Raw genomic sequence first — 14,096 nt, 5'->3', positions numbered from 1 at the left:
TATTTAGGCTGCGTTGGGTCTTCGTTGCTGCATGCAGGCTTTCTCTAGTTGTGGCGAGCGGGGGCTACTCTTTGTTGTGGTGCACGGGCTTCTCATTGCAGTGGCTCCTCTTGTTGTGGAGCATGGGCTCTAGGTGCGCGGCCTTCAGTAGTTGTGGCACGCGGGCTCAGTCGTGGCTCTCAGGCTCAGTAGTTGTGGCTCACAGGCTTAGTTGCTCCATGGCATGTGGGATCTTCCTGGACCAGGGCTCAAGCCCGTGTCCCCTGCATTAACAGGCAGATTCTTAACCACTGTGCCACCAGGGAAGTCCCTCCTTCATTGACTTTCAAAGTTAGTATTGAATACTAAAAGTCTCATTTCTTGGAAGTGGATTTTGGAAGCATCCTGGTAACAGTAACCTTGGCTTTGGGGAATTGGAAGCAATTTTTGGACCCCAGAAACTTGCAGTCTCTCCTTCCCTGCCCAGGGTGGCTTAACCTTGGTAATTGTCAGCTCTTCTTTTAGGTCAACCCCCAGGGTATTAAGAAAACAGGCTTGAAAGCTTCACTGTCAAAGAGATTTTATAAATGTATTATGCATAGGATGCTTGAAGGAACCAATGAGCTGTGGATCAATTGCATACTCATGTAGCCCATTTATTTATTCATCGCTCTAGCTGTGGAATGAAATGAAGGGGATGGCGTTAATTTTGCTAGAAGCAACTGGAGAGTACCTGCCACTTTGTGCTCCAGACTAATGTGTCTCTAGGAGCTGGTGATTCAGAGGTGGGAGGTCTGGGGGAAGGTGCAGCTGGAATTTGGAAGTATCTCTCATAGTTAGCAATGTCCCCAGGTATCGCATCATGGAGCCATGATAAAGTCAAGGGCACAAGCTCTTTAATGGCTGTATTCACAAGTTATCAATCCCATTTAAAGAGTTTGTTTGACGAACTTATGGTTACCCGGGTCTCGGGGGAAGGGTTGGGGGGAGAGATAGTTAGGGAGTTTGGGACTGACATGCACACACTGCTACATTTAAAATGGATAAACAACAAGGACCTACTGTATAGCACAGGGAACTCTGCTTAAAATTATATAACAACCTAAATGGGAAAAGAATTTGAAAAAGAATAGATACATGTATATGTATAACTGAATCACTTTGCTGTACGCCTGAAACTAACACAGCATTGTTAATCAACTTTACTCCACTATAAAATTAAAAGTTAAAAAAAAAGAGTTTGTTTGAAATAGTTGTTCTGTGAGCTAAAGAAGTCCCCCAAAGCAGGTTTCCAGAAGCAGGAGGGACACAGTGTTTTGAAGTTAGGGGTCTTAAAGTCCCAGCTGCACTACTTCTTAGTTGTACAAACTCCTTGTCGGTGAGGAGGTCAGTCTGTGTGGAATCTTGGTGAGGCAAGGTGGTTTAATAAAAATAATTAGCTTTTTAAAGAATTGATCAAACTGGAGTTCAAATCCTAGTTCCACCACTTACCAGCTGTGTGTCCTTAGGCCGGCCTCTTGACCTTCACAGCCTCAGTTTCCTTATCTGTAAAACAGCAATGAGCATATTTAACCATTCAGGATTGTTTGAGGACTAACACAATAAAAGGTGTAAATTTTCTGGCATGGACATGATTATCAATGTCAAGTGTCATTCTTTTCTATGTTCCTCCTATATGCTCCCAATTCATAAGGATAAGCCCTATTTTTAGCTAATACTAATTGTATATCAGAAATGTGATGCTTTAAGTTAATGGAAAATCCAACTCAAGTTGCCTTGAACAGCAAAAGGCAACTTATTGACTGAGGTAAATGAATATCCCAAAGGAAGATCTGGCTTCAGACAGGATTTGATGCATCTTACGCCGATATTTTTCATCTCTCTTCTCCAAATTTCTCTTTTCTGCTTCAGTATAAGAATGACTCCCCTTATGATGCAAAATGGCTACCAGGAGCTTGCAGAAGCCCCATTCTTCCTCCTCCCAGGCAGCAGGAACCAAGTATGACTTTCCCCAGAGCCATCTCAGATAGAGGAGAAATATTGTTTTCTCTTCTAACAAATAGATCTCTTATCTCATTGGCTCAAAGTATATCAGATACACTGAACCAATCAGAGTGGCTTCCTGGAGAGTGTGGACTGTTTTAAGCCAATGAGAGCACATCCCTGGAGGTGAGGGTGGGTCTGTGTGTGTAAGAAGAGGGTGATACCCAGCTAAAAACTGAAGTTTTATTACCAAGAGGAAAGGGGAGTGGATGTGATTTGCTTTTTTACTTTTTATTGTCCTTCAGAATAGAATAAGAGAGTTCCTCTAGAAATCTCTAAATTATGGTCTTATACCATTTTAGAGGACTTCACAGGATGCTAGATTTTAATAGGATGTTATTTTTAACCTTTCACAGTCCTGACGCATATATTTTGTGTCACGAAGACACAGGGACCATCATCTGGTTGGGACTCGAAGGTCTCTGGACCGTCCCAGCTGGAAGATTTCACACAGCCCCTGTAATAGTGGAAAATGTGCTCTGTTGTAAGGTAGTTAATTGGTGCCAACTGAAGCCCAGTACAACAATTTGGTGGTGATTCAGAGGAGAATGATGCTTAAGGCTTATCCATGATCCCACAAGAGTTTTTGCCTTATAATTCAGTTGTGCAATTTAGTTTTTTGTAAATAGTGATTCTGATACTCCAAAATCACTATGCCAGCTCACAAGGCAGGAAATGTTCAAATAAAAGCCCGTGTTGTGGTCTGCGAGAGTTTCAGTCTAACCTTTCCTGTCTGCTAGGGCAGTGGTATTTTAGACCCGGTGAGCACCAAGACTGCAAGCCACATGGCACAAGATGGAGTCCCGGCTCCACATTTTGCTAGCTGGACCTCTGTTTTCTCACCTGTAAAATGGAGATGTTTGTGGTGTCTACTGCAAAGAGTTGTGGTGAAACTTAATAAAGTAAAGCACAATGCCTGGCACAGTGAGTGCTTAATAACAGTTGCTATTATAGGAAGTAGTAATAGAAACCCATAGAGGGATAACAGTAACCTTAGTCAGTTATAATATATGCATTTTGTGGGCTTCCCTGGTGGCGCAGTGGTTGAGAGTCCGCCTGCCGATGCAGGGGACGCGGGTTCGTGCCCCGGTCCGGGAAGTTCCCACATGCCGTGGAGCGGCTGGGCCCGTGAGCCAAGACCGCTGAGCCTGCGCGTCCGGAGCCTGTGCTCCGCAACGGGAGAGGCCACAGCAGTGAGAGGCCCGCGTACCGCAAAAAAAAAAAAAAAAAATATATATATATATATATATATATATATATATATATATATGCATTTTGTGCTTCACTTTCCCCACCTATAGAATGGGGGTATTGATGCCTTATAGGGTTGTTGGGAAGATAAGTGAATTCAAGTACATCATTCAGTGCCTTGGACACAGTAGGTGTTCAGGAAGGATGTAGCCCAGTGGTTCTGAACCAGGGAAGATTTTGTCCCACTAGGGGCCAGTTGGTAATGCCTGGAGGCATGTTTGGTTGTCACAGCTGATGACGGGGAGCTCCTGGAATCCAGTGTGTAGAGGCCAGGGATGCAGCTAAACATCCCACAATGCACAGGACAGACTCCCCACAGCAAAAATTATCTGGCTCGAAATACCAATAGCGGCAGAGGTTCAGAAACTGCTATAGTCAAAAGCCTGAACGAGGTCATCTTTTGTTCCTCTGTGGCTTTTGTGGCTTCCCTTGGAAAGTTGTTCCCATGGGACAGAGGCCAACTATCAGAAAAGAGCCAAGTTGGCCTTGTGAAGTGGGCTTTGGTTATGCTCCTTTAAAAAGTCTGTTTAAAAATAAAGCTTTTTTTTTTTTTTTTTTTTTTTTTGTGGTACATGGGCCTCTCACTGCTGTGGCCTCTCCCGTTGCAGAGCACAGGCTCCAGACGCGCAGGCTCAGCGGCCATGGCTCACGGGCCCAGCTGCTCCACGGCACGTGGGTTCTTCCCGGACCGGGGCACCAACCCATGTGCCCTGCATCGGCAGGCGGACTCTCAACCACTGCGCCACCAGGGAAGCCCAAGCTTTTTTCTTTAAAAAAAAAAATACCCTCATTGTTGTAAAACACCCCATGCTCAACCGCCTCCTGTGTCTGTCTTTCCAAATCCAACCTGGGTTCAAGGAGCAGCCCCATCAGTTGTGATCTTGAGCAAGTTATTGCCTCACTTAGCCTCACTTTACTCAACTGCAAAATGGCAATAATGATACACTGGCCCCTTAGGGTTGTTGCAGGGATTCCATGAGTTAAGGTAGCAGAAGCACTTAGCACAAAGTCAGGCACCATGTGAATATGTGAGATCGCTATCAGGGTCTTGGCAGTTGTTAACTCTTACGTGACATCTGCCTTTCCCACCTTTTGTTGAAGCCTAAAAATAAAAAGAGAACAGAGATGTGAAATCGTTCTCCCCACCCGACCAAAGTTAAAAGGAGTCAGAAGCAAAAGGCTGTTGTTAATATCAGTTTGCAGGATGATGAGGAATATCCTGGGAGACTCCCTCTGGTGAGAATTTCATGAATTTCAGGAGCAGAGGCCTGACTCCCTGCAGAGCCTAACCTCCTCTTCTTGGCGGAGATGAATACCAGACCCCCGGTTCCCTAGGAGTCTGCATCTTATTTTCTGACTGCTTCCCTTATTTCACTCCAATTGATTTTTCCATATCATAGCAGGGGAAAAAAATCACAAAGCAGAAGCAAAAAATGCATCCTCAATCCTTTACCAATTGTATTTCTTTTGACCTGATCATTTAGGAAAACAGGATAAAGCCCCCACGTGTGTGTGTGTGGAGTGTGTGCGTGTGTGTGCACACAGCAGTTGTGTGTCTGCATGCTAGGGTCAGGGAAGTGATCACATGCGTGTCATTTGCGCGCTTCTGAGTACTTGTGTACATGAGTGCATGCCTGTGCATGCACCCACAGTTGCATATGTATCAGCATGTGTGGCTTGTATGCCTATGTCATTATATTTGTGTGTGAGAATCACAGAGTTCATATCTAAGGCTGTACGTGTCCCTGTGTGTTTGTGCTGTGTGTGCAAGTGTGAGCGTGTGAGTTCTCTATTGCAAACACTCATCAGTTTTGTGTTTGTGTTTGTAAGTACATAAGTAGATGGATGTGTTTGCTTATGTGACTATTATTATGTGTGTCAGGTGCATGCGAATATTCTTACATGTAGGGATACAAGCAGGTGAATATTTGTGCACACACTGGAGGCTGTGAATATAAGTCTATGTTTGTGCTTGTGTGTATTTTAGTCAATATTATCAGCGACTGTGCATCTGCTACATTGGTGTGTGTTTGCAGGTGTGTGTATATGTGTGTGTGTGCATGTGAAAGAGAGGAAGAGGAGCAGAGATCTTCAGTGGATTTTTATCTTTTTGTCCATCACTACTTGGACCAAATATCCTCCCCACTTAGTCATCTCAGGGAAGAAACAGCAACAGCGACCATGTAAATGCAGGGGAAAAAGTGATTAGTCAATTAGTTCCTCCTTCCCCTTTCACAGTGACTACTTACAGATATTTTTTTTAAATGAGAGTGTATTAAAATGTAGGGAGGAAGCTATTTTTAAAAGCTTCATTGTGTATCTGATATTCCCAGAAAGGCCTGGAGTCAGAAGGGCCAAACTCTCATCCAGGAATCTTGCTTCGTTTACGTTCTGACGAATTGCACATCTGAGAGAACATGATGGAAACCACCGGCTTAGCTGTGTGTTTGCTGATCCATGTTTAAGAGTTGCCATTTCGACGGTTTTAAAAATGATGAGGAGGACATTTTGCTGGTGCTGAAAGGCGAAGCCAATGGATTTTAGCTCTACGGTCTCAGAAAGTTCAAATTCTATGTAGGTTTTAGCTGGTGAGGCACTTACACATTACCTAGTTTAACTTTCTTGTTGCAGGGATGAGGAAACTGAGAGTTTGTTTCTAGGGGATGGAGAGACAGCAGTGAACAAGATAAGTTAGGTCTCTGTGGAGATTAAAACCTAGTGAAGGAAAGAAAGACACCCCAGCCCTGCTCACTCAGCTTCAGACTTGTTGCTTTCTTTCTGTTCCCTCTAAGCTTGTCTCTTCCCCAGGGCCTTTGCACTTGCTGTTCCCTTTTTTTAGAATGTTCTAGACTTCACATGGTTCACTCCTTCTTGTCATTCAGCTCTCAGCTCCATGTATTCTGTCTAAAATACTCCCCAACCAGTGCAGTCTTCATAGCCCTTCTCACTAAATAAAATGATTCTGTATGTGTGTGTCAATGTGATTATTTTTTGTTTCCCCCAACTAGAATGTGAGCTCTAAAATGACCAGAATCATTTCTGACTTATCCACTGGCCTAAACCAATTGCCTTGCATGTAGTAGACACTCCATAAGTGTTTGCTGAATGAGTAAATGGTTTAAGTAAAGGAATAAATGTAGAATTTCCCAAGTCATAAGTATTGTGAAGAAAATGAAACAGTGTGTTGGTCTGTCAGAGGCATTTGAGGTAAGAGCCCTGTGATGAAGAGTCAGGCCTGTGATGAGAGAAAGGAAGGACATTGGCCTGGGGTGGGAAGGAGCTCTGTGGAGGCCTGGGTGTCTATGGCAGAGCAGGAAGGCTGGAAGTCGCAGGGGTGAGCCAGAGACAAGAGTCAGGTGATGTCAGGCAGGGACCAGCAGACTCTTCCCAGGAAAGGGCCACATGGCAAATAGTTCAGGGTTTGCAGACTATATGGTTTCTGTTGTAATTGCTCAGTTCTTCCATTTACAGAAAGAGCAGCCATAAACGATACAAAAATGAATGGGTTGTGTTCCCCCAAAAACCGTCTTGACAAAAACAAATGTTAGGCTGGCTTTGTTTGACCCAAGGACCCCAGTTTGCAGACCTCTGATGTTGGGCACCCTAGGCTGTGGGAAAGCATTTGTGTTTCATTCTCAAAGCATCAGGAAGTCTTACGATTAGTGTCTTTGAAAACCGTCATTCTAAGGAGAACAGAACGGATGGAGCAGGAAGAAGCACAAGCACACTTCACCTCGGTTTGGGCTCAGAGGCAGTGCAAAGACTGCCTGAGATCAAATATCTGCTTTGCCAGCTAGGAGCTGTGTGATCTTTGGTGAGTTACTTGCCCTCTCTGAGAGTTTCCTCACCTGTACAATAGGGATGCTATCTGTCTTGTAGGTGCTTGGTGATGATTAAATGGCAGGATGGTTGTGAACGTTCATGCCTTGTTCCTGCGCAATCACCTCATATAAGAATTTCCCAGGGCTGCTGTCACAAGTTACCACAGACTTCATGGATTAAAACAACAGAATCTGTTCGCTTATGGTTCTGGAAGCCCAAAGTCTGAAATCAAAATGTTGGCAAGACGATATTCCCTCTGAAGTCTCTAGAGGTGAATCCTTCCTCGACTCTTCCAGCTTCTGGTGGCCCCAGGCATTCCTTGGTCTGTGGGTGCATCATTCTAACCTCTGCCTCTGGCTTCATATGACTTTCCTCACTGTGTTCTCTGAGTCCATTTTTAATCTCTTATAGGGACACTCATATTTAGAGTTGACCCCAATCCAGTATGATCTCATCCCAGTCCTTACCTTAATTAATTACATTTGCAAAGACTCTGTTTCCAAGTAAAGCCCTCTTTTGAGGTTCCAAGTGGACATGAATTTGGTGGGGGGACATTACTCAATCCACTATTCCCCGTAACCTGAAAATTCTACATTTCACGTTGGATGCTTTCTTGTCCTTCATTCTGTGAGTCCACCATCTTTTCTGAGTGACTCGGTCACCATTGTGAGTTCCCAAGAATCATCCTCACTCTCTTGACCAGTCCCCCCTTCCAATCAATGGTAGTTGAATTAGGTGGTGGTTCAGTTCTTAACAACCTTGTGAAGGAGATGCTGTTTGTTCCTGAAGACCCAAACTGGAAACTACCCAAATGTCCGTCAACAGAGAATGCATAAACAAACTGTGACACGTCCATACAATGGAATACCCCTCAGCAATAAAAGGATCAAACAATTATTATCTGCAACAACATAGATGAATCTCAAAAGCCTTATGCTGACAGAAAGAAGACAGACACAAAAGAGGACATAGTGTATGATTTCATTCACATGAAAATTTAGATATAGCTAAACTATAGTGACAGAAAACAAAAAGTGACTGCTTCTGGGGTTGGCTGGGAGAGGTATTGACTTGAAAGAGTTATGAAGGAAACTTCTGGGGTGATGGACATATTCTATAGGTTGAATATAATGATGGTGACTCTGATGTATGTATCCAAACTCATCAAACTTAATTTAAATGATTGCATATTACTGCCTATAAGTTACAACTTCAATAAAGTTGATTAAATGTAACTTTAGAAAGAGTGAAGGCAATCCCACTCATGGACATACAGCTGGAGAAAACCATAATTAAAAAAGATACATGTACCCCAGGGACTTCCCTGGTGGTGCAGTGATTAAGAGTCTGCCTGCCATTGCAGGGGACATGGGTTCGACCCCTGGTCCAGGAAGATCCCACATGCTGTGGAGCAACTAAGCCTGTGCCCCACAACTACTGAGCCTGAGCCCTAGAGCCCACGATCCACAACTACTGAAACACATGCACCCTTGAGCCCATGCTCTGCAACAAGAGAAGCCACTGCAATAAGAAGCCCACATACCTCAACAAAGACCCAGTGCAGCCAAAGAAAAAAAAGGTACATGATACATGTACCCCAATGTTAATTGCAGGACTATTTACAATAGCCAGGACATGGAAGCAACCTAAATGTCCATCAACAGAGGAATGGATAAATAAGACGTGGTACATATATACAATGGAATATTACTCGGCCATAAAAAGGAATGAAATAATGCCATTTGCAGTGACATGGATGGACCTGAAGATTGTCATACTGAGTGAAGTTAAGTCAGACAGAGAAAGGCAAATATCATATGATATTGCTTATATGTGGAATCTAAAAAAACTGGTACAAATGATTTATAAAACAAAAATAGAGTCACAGATGTAGAAAACAAACGTGTAGTTACCAAGGGGGAAAGGGTGGAAGGAGGGATAAATTGGGAGATTGGGATTGACATATACATACTACTATATATAAAATAGATAACGAATAATAACCTACTGTATAGCACAGGGAACTCTACTCAATACTCTGTAATGACCTATATGGGAAAAGAATCTAAAAAAGAGTGAATGTATGTATATGTATAACTGATTTACTTTGCTGTACAGCAGAAACTAACACAACATTGTAAATCAACTCTACTCCAATGAAAATTAATTTAAAAAATAAAAAGAGTGAAGGAACAATGAGGGGACATTGAGTGTCTTCTATAAGGGGTCTAATGTGTGTGTATACATGTATGTTTGTCTGTATATAAATGGGCATTGAGTTGAGGAAAGGACGTAAGCATTGGGCAGAAAGTTAGACTAAAAACTCTTAAAGATCCATCCAGCTCTCATAGTATATGACACTCCAACATCGACAGGATATGTTGGTTGCTGGGCATTATCCTCCATGGGTCATCTCTCTTGACCCCTGAGATAATGTCAAAGACCCTCAGAGAACATTAGAACTCACATTCAGAGCAGGCTCCTTGAGTGATCAACTTCCAACTGTCAAAGTTCTGGCTTGCAGTTAACTCATTGAAGCCATTTTCTTTCTCAATATGAATCAACAGCCTTTTCTTATCATCCCGGTACACATTTTACATCCAAAGGCATTTTTTAATCCAAAAAAGATTGTGTTATTAAAGTTTTGTGTGAAGCTGTGATTGCCATCCTTGGAACTGAAGATGCAATCAGGGGACAGAATTGATGCCTTATAATTCAATGAATGAATTGCTTCTGTGGTAATTTCTTCAGTAATTACTTGTGTAAACTGTGTGTTTCTGTAATTGAAACTCGACAGTGTGGAGCAATTTATCAAAATCTGTAATTTATTATAGCTTTTCCATTTTGTCTCTTGGTTTCTCTTCTTGTCCTCATTAGAATGTTGTCCCCTCACCACCACTTCAGTCCATCATAACCGTTTAGATGAGAAGGCAAAAACGTACATTACATTTGGGAAAAATGTTATGATGGACTTAGATGGAAGTTTAAAATCCATTTTCTAAAGGACACAATTGTTATTGTCGTTTGTAATATGTATTTTCTGACAGATTCCAAGATGTGATTTATGAAGTGGTTTTGAAGAGATTGTCTACTTCAAGAGTCTAGATAATAACACAATTTTTCTCGTATGGTCACCAAGTATTCTGAGTGTGTCTCACGTTTGTTCACAAAAGCCTGGAGACGGAGGCAGGGACTGGGATGTGGGTTTTGCTAGCAGAGGACATTGAATCACAGAGCCTTCTGAGAGAAAAGCTGTGTCTCCTGACCTGAGGAATTGCCATGGGGTGATGGGAGGGAGCAGCTTTTAGAATCCCATTCCAAGCCCATGCTAAAGCCACGCTAGCAAATGCCCAGGAGCTGTCCATGGTGCTTATCTCTGTTTCCTCTCCAGTAGTTATCAAGCAAAGTAGTGTGTGCTGCTGGAAGGACCGTAAAGTCAAAGACAATTGAGAGAAACTTCCATAATCTAACATATGTTTAAAGCAAACTTTAGTTGTTTCAACACCAGGATGAAGCACAGGAAAGAAGAAAAGTAGTAGAAAACAACATTTGCTCTCCCACCACCAAAGTCTACTGTTAGTATTTTGACATGGTTTCTTCCAGTATTTTTTTCTCTGCATAGTTTCTGTATTACTTGATATTGTTTCACATTGCATATGTAATTTCTCCATGGCATTCAAAATAATAAAAATATAGTTTTAAACCTTTCTTCAGGATTTTTGAGGTATAGTTTTCACATAGTAAAGTTTACCCATTTTAGTGCATAGGTCTCTGAATTTTGACACACGTGTACCACCACCATAATCAAGACATACAACAGCCCCATTGTCACCAAAAATTTCCTCATAAACCTTTTAAATCATCCTTTCTCCCCACTCCTCGACCCTGGTAACCACTGATCTCTTTTTCTGTCCTTAGACAAATATTATTTTGATAACTCATAATACAATAAGTAGGTATACTATATTTTCTTAATTTTGTCTCTGTAAAATATTTAGTTTATTCTGTTTTTTCCTATCATAAATAATACTGCATGAACATTTTTGTGCATAGAGCTTTTCCAGAATCTTAAGTAATTACCTAGTTATGGAATTCCAGGAATGAGATTGATGCATGAGAGATTAGGAAAATTTTGAAGCTTGATTCTAGAACCAGACACCAAATTAACACTCTTGATACTGAAAATCTGGAGGAACTGTTTATAAAAACTTCATAAGGACGTCCCTGGTGGTTCAGTGGTTAAGAATCCGCCTGCTGATGCAGGGGACATGGGTTCGAGCCCTGGTCCAGGAAGATCCCACATGCCGCGGAGGAACTATGCCCGTGTGCGCCACAACTACTGAGCCTGTGTGCCACAACTACTAAAGCCCGCATGCCTAGAGCCCGTGCTCTGCAACAAGAGAAGCCACCACAATGAGAAACCCGTGCACCGCAAGGAAGAGCAGCCCCCCTCGGCGCAGCTAGAGAAAGCCCTCACGCAGCAACAAAGACCCAGTGCAGCCAAAAATTAATTAAATAAAAACAAAACAAAATAACAAAACTTCATAGTACGGGGGAGAGAATTTGGAATGTGCAGTAGGACAACACTAGTGTTAGAAACCAGCATTTCCAATCATGCCACACTTCAACTCAGTCTTCAACAACTTCTCAGGTTGAAACATCCTAGCTTGACATTCAAAGTTTTTTATCATCTGCCCTATGTCTATTTTTCCCCACCCTCTCCATCGTGATCTATATGTATATCTATGGTACAGTATACTCTATATGCACCTCTACTTGTGCTTCTAAGTGTGCCACCTTCTCTTACAGTTCCTGACTTTGGACATATTTGTCCCCTTTCTGAAAAAAACTCCTTCTGCCTCCACTGTCCCCTTCTTTTCCAGCTTTCTTAACCATCCTTCAGTGCTAGGCACCTTTGCTTTGTGCTCCTGCAGTCCATTCTGCTTATCTCTGTGTTAGGACTCATTCATTTATAACCTCAACAGTTATATATTGAGAGTGTACAATATGCAGGGCACAGAGGACATGGTGGTGAATGAGAGAGACAAAATCCCTGTCAAATGGAAAATGACATTCTTACAGCAGAGGAGATGATACTGGAGCAGAGACCTGAGTAATGAAAAGAAAAAGCCATAGGAATAGATGGGTGAAAAGTGCTTTAGGCAGTTGGCAAAACAAGTGCAAAGACCCTGAAAAGTGAAATGCTTGGCTTATTTGAGGAACAGTAAAAAGGCTGTATGACTGGAGTTTGGTGGGTAAGAAAAAACGTTGCAGGCACAGTGTGGCTTTTATTGCAAAATATAATTGAATAATTAAGAGTTTTTAATTAGGAGAGTGACAAGATATGATTTGTATTTAAGACTGGGTGAAGAAGAGGGAAAATAATAGAAGAAAGACTACCACATAGGAGACCGTGGCAGTCACGTGGGTATGAAACATTGATGACTTAGGCCAGCAGTCAGCAAACTTTTTCTGTAATGGGCCAATTGTAAAACTTTTAGATTTTGTGGACCAAATGGTTTCTGTGACAACCACTCAGTTCTGCCATTGCAGCATGAAAGCAGCCACAGACAATATATATAAATGAATGTGGTGGCTGTTTTCCAATAAAATGTTATTTACAAAGACAGATGGTGGGCTGGATTTGGCCAAAGGGCTTTTTGAGCTCTGTCTTACACTAAGAGTTATGATGAGGTAGTGATGAATGATTAGATTAAACATACATTTTTGGATATAGAGTAGGTTTTCTCTGAGAAGTCAAAAGTTCTGTTTTGACCTAAGGTATTGAAGATGCTCATTCAGTGTCTACATGACGGTTTTGAATCGGCAGTTGGAGGGTTGAGTGAAGAGTAGAGTACTGTGGAAAGATTGGCTAGCAATATTAATTCTGGGATTATCAACATGCAGGTGCTAAATAAGAATGGATGTAACCATCTAGGGAAAGAGTTTCGATAGAGAAGAGCAGAGGAGAGGGGAGGAAAGATGAGGCCTAAGTATTGAGCCTTGGATCATTTCAGCATCGAGAAGGTGGTATATGAGGACAATCCAGAAAAAGAGACTGAATGAAGAGGAGCTTTCAGTGAAAAAGAGGATGGTATCCCCAAATTCAGGTGCAGACAGCATTTTTTTTTAATTGAAGTATAGTTGATTTATAATGTTACATTAGTTTCAGGGGTACACTGATTTGATATTTTTGTAGATTATACTCCATTTGAAGTTATTATAAAATATTGGTTATATTGCCTGTGCTGTGCATTAAATCCTTGTATCTTATTTATTTTATTCCTCATAGTTTATATCTCTTAATCCCCTTCCCCTATCTTGCTCCTCCTGGCAACTCTTGTCCCACTGGTAACCACTAGTTTGTTCTCTGTATCTGTTTCTGTTTTGTTATATTCATTCATTTGTTTTATATTTTTAAGAAAGAGTGCCAGATGTATCAAAGATTGCTGAGAATTCTTGTAAGAGCGCTGAGGGTTGACTATTAATTTTGGCAACATAGAGGTTACTGGCATAAATGAAATGGTGTAAATAAGACTCATATGGATACAGTCAGAATAAGCCTGGAATGTGGGGTAGTCTGCAATAAGTTGAAAAGAAAAATGGGATGCTGGATGGAAGGAAATGTAGTATCAAGGGAAGTGTTCTTTAAAAAATGAGAGTTGCCATAGCTTGTCTGTGTGCTTATGGGAATGATCCACGAAGAGGGGAGAACTGATGCAGGAGAGAGAAGAGACAATTGAAGCAGTAAAGCCTTTGAAGAGGAAAGAGTCACAGGGGAGGGGTTGACAGTCCATCCAGCACAACAGGGAAGTCAGAATCAGTCTGTACAGATGCTTGCAAATTTGATGGTGGTGGTGGGATGATGAAGGAGTCCTTTTGAATGCTTCTTGTTTGTAGTGAAATAAGAAAAACGTCATCAGTTTTCCAAGGATGGGAGAAGAGGCATTGGAGGTTGGGGAAGAAGACTTTAAAAAGTCATCCTGGAAAAACAGACAGGG

Source organism: Kogia breviceps, chromosome 14 (assembly GCF_026419965.1).
Source record: "Kogia breviceps isolate mKogBre1 chromosome 14, mKogBre1 haplotype 1, whole genome shotgun sequence".
Taxonomy (NCBI): Eukaryota; Metazoa; Chordata; class Mammalia; order Artiodactyla; family Physeteridae; genus Kogia; species Kogia breviceps.
This window is presented reverse-complemented; position numbering follows the sequence as displayed.